This window comes from Giraffa tippelskirchi, chromosome 10 (genome assembly GCF_054371585.1).
Source record: "Giraffa tippelskirchi isolate mGirTip1 chromosome 10, T2T-mGirTip1v1.2.pri, whole genome shotgun sequence".
NCBI lineage: Eukaryota > Metazoa > Chordata > Mammalia > Artiodactyla > Giraffidae > Giraffa > Giraffa tippelskirchi.
In genome coordinates, this window is record NC_137284.1 from 12,298,702 (window position 1) to 12,310,567 (window position 11,866).

Consider the following 11,866-nt stretch of genomic DNA (forward strand, 5'->3'; position numbering starts at 1 on the left):
TGAATATGAAGTAACCATGAACAATAGTTAGAATGTTGATTTTTCGGAAAGGACCACTGGTGGCAGAATTTCTTTTTGCCCTACACTTGTTACTATGGTAACCAGAGACTTAGGTTTAGTCCTGGTTCCTGGTTGAAAATCAGTTTGGAATGTGAGAGCTTGTGTGTCATGACTTCATCTTTTTTTTTTTTCAGTAGAGGTAATGTGTATTTTTACTAGAGTAAATTTGACTTACACTGTTGTTTTTCCTCTAAAGTTTAGAAATTTTGTTCTTTTATACCCATGCATGTATCTATTCACGTTTGTTTGTTTCTTTTTCAACATACAGGTTATTTCCAAGTGTTTAATACACCTCCCTTGGTGATGTAGGCCCATGTAGGTTATGTATTTCACATGTTTCTTTGGTATAAGTTGATCCCAACCTCCTAATTTAACCCTTCCACCGCCAGTTTTGGGGGGCGGGGCTAATTATGATTTCCTATGATGTGTGGTTATTTGAAATATAAGTGAGCTTATTGGGAACAATTCCTCAATCCTGCCTGTGAGTGATATCATATGATATTTCTATTTTCCTAGTGAATGACTTCTCTTAGTAAGTTTATCTCTCAGCCTATGTTTCTGCAAATGACATTATTTCATTTTTTTCATGCTTGAGTCATACTCAAGCATGTAGATGTATGTAGATGTGTAGATGTGTGATTTTTCCTTTATCCATTCATCTGCGCCTGTGCAATTTCTTTCATTTCAGGTCTTTCTGATCAGGTTTCCTATTGCAATGCACTCCTTGGTGAATGTGTTTTTCAAGTTCAGATTTTCTCTGTATATATTCATAGGAGTGGGACTATGGCCTCTTAATGCACTTTCATTTTTACCTTAAAAATGTGCTTCCATGTTGGTTCTTATAAGGCTGTTACCAATGACATCCCACCAGCATGAAAAAGGGGCCGTCTTATCTTAACCCCACTGCAGCATTTCTTGAATGTAGACTTTTTGATAGTGGTCTTTTTGCCTTCAAGAAGGTGGTACATCATTGTCATTTAGATTTTCAGTGTCTCATGATTTGCCTTATTGTGTAACTTTTCATGTGCTATATTTTAAACATTGTAAATTTATTTACTTTTTTATATTTTCTTGTGATAGTTTTCCCTGTTACATATTTTATATTATATTCCTTTTTTTTTTTTTTTTTGAGTGTTGGTAGAATTTAAGTTCCCTAAAGGAGAGGAAAGCCTGGCGTGCTGCAGTCCGTGGGATCACAAAAGAGTCAGACACAACTTAGTGACTGAACAACAAAGCAATTATTTATAGGCTGCTCCGTGGCAGCAGGATTCCCTCATGTCCAACTGACGTTACTCATGCTATGAGAGCCTGAGTGAAATTTCTGCTTTGGGATTGTAAATTAGAATGGAGTGTATCAGAACAGACACCCAAAGGCTTGTGTCTCCTTCCCATTTTGTTTTTCATTAAATACAATTTTATTTCTCATTGTAAGTAAGTAAGTGTTAGCTGTTCAGTCATGTCAGACCCTTGGCGACCCCATGGACTGTAGCTTGCCAGGCTCCTCTGTCCGTGGAATTTTCCAGGCAAGAAAACTGGACTGGGTTGCCATTTCCTTCTCCAGGGATCTTCCCAACTCAGGGATCGAACCTGGATTTCCTGCATTGCAGGCAGATTCTTTACCATCTGAGCCACCAACATATAGATATGCTCATGTAGGCTGCAGGTATGCAAAATCTGCTTTTTAATTTTAAATATACATGTATATATTCACATTGGATTTCTTTCCTATCTGATTTATTACACAATGTTGATAGAACTCCCTTGGTATACCTAGGTCCTTGTGGATTATCTATTTCAGACAGAATGGTTATATTAGTTATGTCTAACCTTTTGAATATATATCTCTTGCCCCTTCATTTTCCTTCTGTAAGCATAAGTGTGTCTCAGCTAATTCGTTGCTGTGTCATTTTACATTCTACCTATAAGTGATATCATTTATCCTATAATTGTATTTTTTTCATTCTGATCTCTACACAGTTTGATTATCCCAAGTTTGTATATGTCCCTGAAAATTGCGTTATTTCCTTTTCTTTTCCCGGCTGAATCACATTGTGTCCACACGTCACTTCTTCTTTCTCCATTCATGTCTCCATAAATGTTCTGAATGCTTCCATTTGTTGCATACTGCAAGTTGCAGGCCAGGGCACACTGGCTGCATGAGCCTTTTCAAAATCTTGATTTTCCTTACATACTCTATGACGTGGTTCTGCAGGATTTAGTGGTAGGTCTACTTTCTTCTCATAAAGGCAGTTCCATGCCCCTCTCTGTAGTGACTCTTACCATTCACATGGCACTAGGCCGGAACAGGGTTCCCTTTTCTCCGTGTCTTTTCTACCATCACCCTTTCTGAATTTTCCCGATGGCCTTTCACACTGGTCCAGAGTGACCTCCTGTTGTTTTGATTTTATGTCTGTCATAACTCCCCACATTCAGCAGGTTTACCTAGGTTCTTTATTAAATACTGTGAGTATAATTTGCTGTAGCTATTTTCTTCTTGATAGTCTGTCCTGTTTTTTACTATTTTTGATTTGTTTCCCATGAAAATGTTTTCAGTGCACGTAGCTTTTAGAGCTCAGCTATTCGTGGGCTCTGAATGACTATGAAGTGCCCATGAACAATAGATTTAAGGTTGTTGTTTAGGAAACAGCACAGGGCAGTGGAATTACTTCACGACCTTGTGTGGGTACTACGGTAATTGGAGTTTTAGGGGTAGTCCTGCCTCCTGATCACAAATTAGAGTGGAATGTGAGATTATTAGCCACCAAAGCTTGGGTCTGACTATTTCTTCTTTGTTTTCCTAAATAATGTGTTTTTGATTGGAGTAAAGTTGACTTACAAAGTTGTGTTTGCTCCAGTGGTACAGAATCTTGTTTCCTTATAGCCAGGCGTGTATCTGTTCATGTTTTTTTTCTTTTTTCACAACTAGGTTATTACAGAGTGTTTGGTACAACTCTCTTAGTACTGTTAGACTATGTTGATAATATATTTTACATTAATAATTGCTATAATTTTATCACGATCTCCTAATTTAATCCTTCAACCTGCTGTTTCCTTTTGGTAATTATAACTTTGTTTACTAAGACAATATGGTCATTTCATATGTAAATGAGTTCATTGAGAACAATTTCTCTTTCCACACATGATAGATATCATAGGATATTACTTTTCTTGTTCTGATTTACTTCATGAAGTTTCTGTGATTATCTCTAGACTGATCTATGTTACTGCAAATGACACTAGCTCATTTTTGTCATGGCAGAGTCATATTCTGTAGTGCACGTTATGACTTGTTCTTTACCCATTCATGATTTTGTTTTCTTCCTTGTCTTAGCTAATAGACATCCTGTTCCAGTGTACTTTTGGGTGCTTTAGTTATTTAAATTCTGATGCCTCTGCATTTATTCTTAGGAATGGACTGCCAGATCATGTGGCAGCTCTATTCTATTTTTTCTTTAAAAGTCACTTCCCTATTAGTTCGTGTAATGACAGTGACCAGTTACATCCCACCAGTAAAAAAAAAAAAAAAAGTTCCCTTTTTAAACCTGACACCAGCATTTCTTGAATGTAGATTTCTTGATAGTCGTCTTTTTGACTTCTCTGAAGTGATACTTTGTTGCCATTTTGATTTTCATATCTCTCTGATTTGCCACATTGAGTAATTTTAATGTACTCTTTCTTTAAGCATTGTAAATTTATTTACCTTTTGATATTTTGTTCTGATAGTTTGCCCTGTTTTACATTTTCTATTAGTTCCCCCTGATTTTTTTTTGATGGCAATTAACATTTAGAGCCCATCAAACTTTGCAAATCTTAACTTCCCATAAGGAAGAGTTTTTAGGTGGCTGTTGCAGAGCATGGTCAAAAGGCAACAGAGGTTCCTCTTGTCCAAGTGTGGTTACTGAGGCAATGAGAGCCTTATCAAAGTACTGAATTGGGGTTTTAGATTAGAGGGGAGTCGATCATAACAAATACAAAGTTGTGAGTTTCTTTCAGTCTTTTAATAAATATGCCTGAAGTCCTTATTGTAATTATCATTAAATATACTTTAATTTCTCATTCTCCAATGCAAGGTTCTTTGAATTATAGTTTTTCAAAATATGGCCTTTAATTTTGAATATACATATGTCTATTCACATTCATACTTTCCCCCATATTGGTTATTAGAGATTGTTGATAGAATTCCCTTGATATACCTCAAAAGTCAAAGTCAAAGTGAAGTCGCTCAGTCATGTCCGACTCTCTGCGAACCCATGGACTATAGCCTACCAGGCTCCTCCATCCATGAAATTTTCAGGCAAGAGTACTGGAGTAGGTTGCCATTTCCTTCTTCCAGAGGATCTTCCTGACCCAGGGATCGAACCTGGGTCTCCTGCATTGCAGGCAGATGCTTTACCATCTGAGCCACCAGGGAAGCCCATGGTATACCTAGCTCCTTGTTAATTATTTTATATGGAATGATTATATTTGTTACATCTAAAGTTTTAAATGTATTCCTGGCCCCATTCCTAACTCCTTGAGTAAGCATGAGTTTGTTTTTTAAGTCTCTGAATCTGCTTGTGTTTTCTCAATTATTTCATCGGTATGTATTTTTAGATTCTAACTATAAGTGATTTATTTGTCTTTGTCTGATTCTGACTTCTTCACTTAGTTTGATTGTCCCTACTTTTGTCTGTTACTGAAAATTTCATTATTTCTTCTTTTTCCTGCTGAGTCATGTTGCGTTGTGTACATGTACCCCATCTTTTTTATCCATTCACCTTTCCAAAAATATTTTGTTTGCCTTCATTCATTGTAGGTTGTAAATTTAGTCCAGTGTACACTTGGGCGCATGACTCTTTTCAAAGCCTTATTTTCTCTTTGAGCACACTTGAATGTATTTCTGAGGGATTTTATAGCAGGTCTATTTTTATCTCTTGAAGGCAGTTCCATACTTCTCTTGGTAGCGACTTTTACCATTTAAGTGCCAGTAGCACCATTACAGGATTCTTTCTTCTTCATGACTTTTCCACCATTTATTCTTTGCAGATTTTTCATGATGGCCTTTCACAGTGGCACTCAGTGATGCCTCACTGGAGTTATGATTTGCATGTCTGTCATAATTTGTGACGTTCAACAGCTTTTCATGAATTTTTTAAAACAGTGTGAGTTGATGTACTTCAGATATTTTCTTCCTGATTGTCATGCATGCTGAGTTGCTCAGTCCTGTCCTACTCTTTGTGACCCTGTGGACTGTAGCCTGCCAGGCTCCTCTGTTCAAGGGATTTTTCAGGCAGGAATACTGGAGTGGGTTGTCATTTCATCTTCCAGGGGATCTTCTTGACTCAGGGATTGAATTTGCATCTCCTGTGTCTCCTGCACTGCAGGAGGATTCTTTACCCACAGAGCCATCAAGCCCTTGGTTTTCCTTTTTTTATTATTTTCCATTTGTTTCCCTTATTTTTTTTTTTTTTAAGTGCAGCCATCATTAAGAGCCCAGCAGTTCTTGTGAATATGAGCTCACCATGAGCAATAGATTAAATGGTGCTTTTTTTGGAATGTCCACAGGGCGGCAGAATTTCTTCTTTCTCTACTCTTGTTACTGTGTTAATGGGAGTCTTAGACTTAGTCCTGGTTCCTACTCCAGATGAGTTTGGAATGTGAGAGTGGAAGCCACCAAAAGCTTGTGTCCCCTTCTCCTCCTGCCTTCAGTTTTTCCCAGCATCAGGGTCTTTTCTAATGAGTCAGTTCTTCGCATCAGGTGGCCAAAGTATCGGAGTTTCAACTGCAGCATCAGTCCTTCCAATCAGTATTCAGGACTGATTTCCTTTAGAATGGACTGGTCGGTTCTCCTTGCAGTCCAAGGGACTCTCAAGAGTCTTCTCCAACACCACAGTTCAAAAGCATCAATTTTTCAGCGCTCAGCTTTTTTTATAGTCCAGATCTCACATCCATACATGACCACTGGAAAAACCATACCTTTGACCAGATGGACCTCTGTCAGCAAAGTAATATCTCTGCTTTTTAATATGCATTGCTTTAATAAGCAATGTAGAAAAAAAGTTTGTCCTTTGCTCCTCCTTGAGAGCCCCAGACCCCTTTCTCCTTCTTGGGGGCCCCGGATTCCTTATCAATGTTTTAATATGTCTCATTACTTCATTTTTTTAAAGAGTTAATCTCTATCATTTTATTAGAGTAAATTTGATTATAATGTTGTTTTTTCCTCTAAAGTTCCCAAACTTTGTTCACATCTTACCATGCGTGTATGTATTCATTGTTGGCATTTTTTTTTTCACAAATAGATTATTTCAGAGTGTTTAATATTCCTCCCTTGGTAATGAAGGTCCATGTTATATATTTTATATCCTTCATTGTATATATTAATCCCAATCTCCTAATATAAATTTAAACCCACCATTTCTTTTTGTAATTACAAATTCATTTCCTGTGATGTACGGTTATTTCAAAAGTAAATATGCTTCTTGGGAACGGTTTCTCAATCCCACCTGTGAGTGATAGAATATGACATTTCTATTTTCTTTCTGACTGACTTCTTTTACTGCGTTTATCTCTGGATCTACGTTCCTGCAAATGAGATTAGTTTACTTTTCACAGCAGAGTCCTGTTCCATCGTGTAGATGTGTGCCTTGTTCTTCATCTGTCCATCTCTGCACGTGTGTTTTCTTTCGTGTCTTATGTAAGTGTGCCTCCTGTGACAGTCCACTTTGGGTGCATTTATTTATCAGAACCTGTTCTCCTCTGCGCCGCTCTGCACGAGTTAGACCGCCAGACCGCAGTGCCCTGTCACAGCCCCTGCACACGTCCACACTGGCCTTTGTAATGGATTTGCCAGCTACATCCCGCAAGCATCCTAAAGGGACCACTTTAACTATCCAGCTACATCCCGCAAGCATCCTAAAGGGACCACTTTAACTATCCCCACCGTGTCATTTCCTCGGTGTAGATCTATAGATCCTGGCCTTCCGATTTCCCTGTCTCAATCTTGTTTTTTGATTTTAGTGTCTCTAATGAGTTGCATTACGGTGAACTTTTATACGTGTTATTTTTTTAAACATTGCAGTTGTATTTACTTTTTGACATTTTCTCTGACAGTTTCCCTATTTTACATTTTTTATTCATTATCCCTGGTATAATTTTTTAAGGGTGGGGTCATTAGGGCATGGAAAATCTTGTGAGTATTAATTGCTCATTACCCATAATTATCAGGTTGCGACAGCGGGAAGTGCCACAAGATGGCAGAAGTTCCTCATGTTAACTGTGGCCACACAGGCTATGAGAGCCTAAGGGGAAGTCCTGATTTGGGTTACAATTCAGAGTGGAGCATACCAGAGCAATTGCTGAAAACTTGTGTCTCCTTATTTTTTTTTATTAAATATGCCTTTACTTATAATTAAAGTAACATTGACAGACAAGGTGATATGGGTTATAGTGTATAAATGTTTATTTAATTTTAAATATACATATATAGATTCACATTCAGGTATTTTAATGTAATTTATTTCTACAGAATATAGATAGATTATACATAGTGTACCTGGGTTTTAACTGATAATCAATTTTATGGGATACTGGACATAAAGGAGCTGAGAGACTACAAGAGGCTTCCTAACACACACAACTGGAGAGTCACCAAGAGGTCTCACAGACAGCAGGAGCTGAGTGTCTGCACAGGGGTCTCAAGTTATACACAAGGTGAGCATCTGCCTAGGGGCTTCCCTGGAATACACCAGCTGAGTGAAAGCCTAGAGGCCCCATAGGCGCACAAAAGACGTCTTATTCGAAGCTGTATAGCTATAAACAAGCTCAACTTCTGCCTAAAGGCCTCCTAGTAAGACATGAGCTGAGCATCTGCCTAGAGGACTCAGTTATATAGGAGCTGAGCATCTGCTTACAGGCTCATAGTTACACGCGAGCTGAGCATCTGCCTAGAGCCCTCATGGTCCCACAGGAGCTGAGCATCTGCTGTGAGGCCTCCTGACAGGCATGAGGTGAACACCTGCCTAGAGGCTTCATAGGAACAGAGAAGATGAGCGTCTCCCTAGAGGCCTCAAAGTTATCCACCAGCTGAGAGTCTGCCCTCAGGCCTCCTAGTTATATAGGAGCTGAGCATGTTCCTTGAAGCTCCAGACAGGCACATGAGAGCGTCCGTCTAGAGGCCTCATAAGCCCACAAGAGATGAGCGTCTGCCTAGACACCTCGTTTTATTCATGAGTGAGAATCTGCGGAGGCCTCTAGACAGACATGAGCTGAGCACCTGCCTAGAGCCCTCATAGAAACACAAGAGCTGAGTGTCTGACCCGAGTCCTCATAGTTATACACAAGCTGAGCATCTACTAGAGCCCTGATGGTTATACACATGCTGAACGTCTGCCTAGAAGCCTCATAGGAACACAGGAGATGAGCTTCTGTGTAGGCCTCATAATTATACAGGAGATGAGCGACTCCCTTGAGGCCTCTAGACAGAAACAAGCTGAGCATCTACCTAGAGGCCTCTTAGACCCATCAGTGAGCTGAGTGTTGGCTCTAGGCTTCATAGATCCTCAATAGCTGAGCATCTGCCTAGAGGTCTCATAGTTGTACATGAGCTGAGTGTCTGCCTTGAGGCCTCATATTTATACACGATTATGTATGTTGAGGCCTCTAGACAGATACGAGCGAGTGTCTGAATAGAGGCCTCATAGACCCAAAAGAGCTGAGTGTCTGCCTAGAGGCCTCATATTTATACATGATTATGTATGTTGAGGCCTCTAGACAGATACGAGCGAGTGTCTGAATAGAGGCCTCATAGACCCAAAAGAGCTGAGTGTCTGCCTAGAGGCCTCATAATCACACACCAGCTGAGGCTCTTCCTTAGGGCTTATGGTTATACACCAGCCGAGCATCTTCATAGAGGCCTCATAGTTATACAGGAGCTGAGCACCAGCCTGAGTCCTCATAGTTGAATAAAAGCTGAGCATCTGCCTAGAGGTCTCCTAGTTATACACCATCTTAGCCTCTTTGTGGCCTCGTATTTATACATGAGCTGAGGATATGCCTAGTGACTTCATAGTAATACATGAGCTGATTCTGCCTAGAGGCCTCATTGGACAGATGATCTGAGGGTGTGCCTAGAGGCCTCAAACTGATATATGAGCTGACAGTCTGAATAAAAGCATCATTGTTATCCATGAGCTGAGAGTCTACCTACAGGCCCATAGTTATAAACGCGCCGAACCTCTAACTAGAGGCCTCATATTTGTGTACAAAGTGAGCATATGCCTGGAAGCTTCAAGGTACCACACGAGCAGTTCTATATCCCAAGAAAACCATCGTTCATAGAGAGACATGCACCCCACTGTTCACTGCAGCACAACTTCCGATGAGCAAGGCAGGGAACCACGAAATTTCCACCCACAGCTAAAGCTTAAACAAGATGTGGTACATATATACAGTGAACTATTACTCAGCCTTAAAACGTGTTGCTGAAATTATGATATTTTCCACTCTTCTCTACAAGGCTGGACCTTGAAGGATCACATGCTAAGTGAAATCTGATAGACAAAGAAACTAGCAGATAAAGAATATTCCAGGCAAAATTTACACAAGAGATAAAGAAGGAACTAATTTATAACATAAAAGGAGCTTCTGAGAAATCAAAGAATTATTAAAAAAAAAAAGTAAAGGGTCAGTATGATATGCAGGAGGTTAGGACTAACATATACAAAGAAATCTATTACTCCAACATATACGCCAAAATCTGTATATGAATAGATAATCCACAAGAATAATCTCATTTCCTCCTTCCTTCCACATTCACATAAAATCTGTATCTCTGATCGATACTGCACAAGATTCTGATGTTCAGCAGAGGGAACTTTTCTTGACCTTCTGCAATAAGCTCTATGGAAAAAGAATCCAAAAAGCAAAGATATCCTGTGTGTATATGTCATAACTGATTCAAGCAGCTGTATACTGATGTAAAGCATAAAAGTGCAAATCAACTATATCTAGCATAGCATCTAAATGAGATTAAAGAATATAAAAAGAAATAAAGGAAATATCTATTTCGTTCCCTGTGGCCTCCCTGACTTGGGCTGCTAACCCATCCCTGGAGCCTGAGGAGGCTTTGTTCCCATGGCTGGACTCTGTTTGGTCGTGATACTAGAAACCTGGAAGTAAAAGTGTGACTCAATGGTGTCAGACTCTTTGCATCTCTCTGGACTGCGGTCTGCCAGGCTCCTCTGTCCATGGAATTCTCTAGGCAAGAATAATGGATTGAGTAGCCATTCCCTTCTCCAGGGGTTCTTCCTAACCAACGTGTCGAACCCCCCAGGTATCCTACATTGCAGGCAGAGTCATTAACATCTGAGCTGCCAGGGAAGCCTCCACCGGGGTGTGGGTGTGATACTGGGAAGGGGGCCCTTAATTTAGAGCCCTGGCTCAGTCTGCGACCACACTTCCTCATGCAATCAAAGGATGGTGGCATGCATCCTCCAGAGCTAGGATCTGACATTCCACACCTGGGCCTTTAGCCCAAGGAAACCAGTCTTCAAAAAGACACAGGCACCCCAACATTCACCATAGCACTGCTTACAGCAGCCAAGACACAGACCATAGACTCGCCCCTGACAGCTGAGGGCTTACACAACGTGTGGTGTATATGTATGTACGTGTGTGTGTGTGTGTGTGTGTGTGTGTGTGTGTGTGTGTGTGTAAATATATGCATATACAACAGGGACTATTACTCAGCCACAAAAAAAGCACCACTGAAATGATGAAATTATGCCACTGGTCCCCAGAAGGGTGGACCTTGGAGGTTCATACCCTAAGTGAAATCAGCTAGATGAACAAAACTGCAGATGATGAACCTTTGAGGCAGAATAAAAAAAGAGATAAAAAGAGAACTAATTTACAACACAGAAGGATCCTCTGAGAAGGATTAACCCAGTTCAGTTCAGTCTCTCAGTTGTGTCCAACTCTTTGCGATCCCATGGACTGCAGCAAACCAGGCCTCCCTGTCCATCACCAACTCAATTAACCCAAGCAAGGAATTCAAGAAAACAAAACACAGCACTGAGTCAGGATGAATTAGGAGATTGGAACCAACAAATACACAGAAAGCCCTTACTCCAGCCTATACACAGAGGTCTGTCTATAATAATCCACAAGGATTTCCTCTTTCCTTCCTTTGACATTCTCCTAAAATTGGTATCTCTGATAGATACTGCACAAGGATCTGATGTTCAGCACAGGGAATTTTTCTCTACCTTCTGCAATCACCTCTATGGAAAAAGAATCCAAAAAAGAACACTTGTGTTGCATGTATATATCACAACTGAATCAAGCATCTGTACACTCAAGACAAGCTCAAAACCGCAAATCAACTCTACTCAAACATAGCACTGGCATGAGCTTCAAGAAAAGGAAAAGAAATAACAGCAATATCTATTTCGTTCCTTCCAGCCTCCCTGACTTGGGCGGCTACCCCGTCCCTGGGACCTGAGCAGGCTTGGTTCCCATGACAGGGGTAGGGGCGTGACATCGGAGAGGGGGCCCTTCATTTAGAGCCCGAGTCCACCCGCGCTGTCTGGTTTGCTCAGTCTGGGACCCCATTCCCTCATGCACCCAAAGGATGGAGGCACTCCCTTTGCCTTTGAGGACTTTGGAAAACTCACCTAGTCGCCAGGGGTCCTGGTCATGGGGTCCCCAGTTCAAGTCTCCATCCTGAGAGTTCAGCCTCCTAGGCACCTTAGCAGGGGTTGTGGCCCAGGCTGGGATGAGTCGGGAGGGGAGGGGAGTAGCTTTAGGGAGAAGTAAGAGTGAGATACAA

The 11,866-nt window shown here is 40.6% G+C and overlaps 1 long non-coding RNA gene and 1 other non-coding gene across 2 annotated transcripts in view; one reads left to right on the top strand and one right to left on the bottom strand.

The window, feature by feature from the left end:
• Positions 1 to 11,866, top strand: part of LOC145524281 (uncharacterized) — an 87,882-nt gene that overhangs the window by 65,444 nt on the left and 10,572 nt on the right. The gene's annotated exons all lie outside the window — the stretch shown is intronic.
• Positions 4,399 to 4,471, bottom strand: TRNAC-GCA (transfer RNA cysteine (anticodon GCA)). Its single transcript has one exon. It is a non-coding gene; the product is annotated as a tRNA-Cys (tRNA).